The sequence below is a fragment of the Salvelinus sp. IW2-2015 genome, linkage group LG18 (assembly GCF_002910315.2).
Source record: "Salvelinus sp. IW2-2015 linkage group LG18, ASM291031v2, whole genome shotgun sequence".
Classification (NCBI taxonomy): domain Eukaryota; kingdom Metazoa; phylum Chordata; class Actinopteri; order Salmoniformes; family Salmonidae; genus Salvelinus; species Salvelinus sp. IW2-2015.
In genome coordinates this window covers 22,422,679-22,423,047 of record NC_036858.1, presented here as the reverse complement: position 1 = coordinate 22,423,047, position 369 = coordinate 22,422,679, and positions in this window count along the sequence as shown.

Below are 369 nucleotides of genomic sequence, written 5' to 3'. Positions count from 1 at the left end.
AAGTAATCCTTCTAACCCCCCCTCCCCCTTAAAAGAGTTAGATGCACTATTGTAAAGTGGCTGTTCCACTGGATATCATAAGGTGAATGCACCAATTTGTAAGTCGCTCTGGATAAGAGCGTCTGCTAAATGACTTAAATGTAAATGTAAATGTAAATATAATTATAAACAGTTTTCAATTAACAAGGTCTAAAACATGTTTGATACATTTTGTAAGTAAAAATTGGTGCAGTACTGGTAGTCGAGATGAAAGGAACACTATGAGACAAATGTCAGTAAATGTCAGAAGTTATAAACAGTTTTTCATAAACAAGGTCTAAAACATGTTTGATGCAGTTTGTAAGTAAAAACTAGTGCAGTACTGGTAGT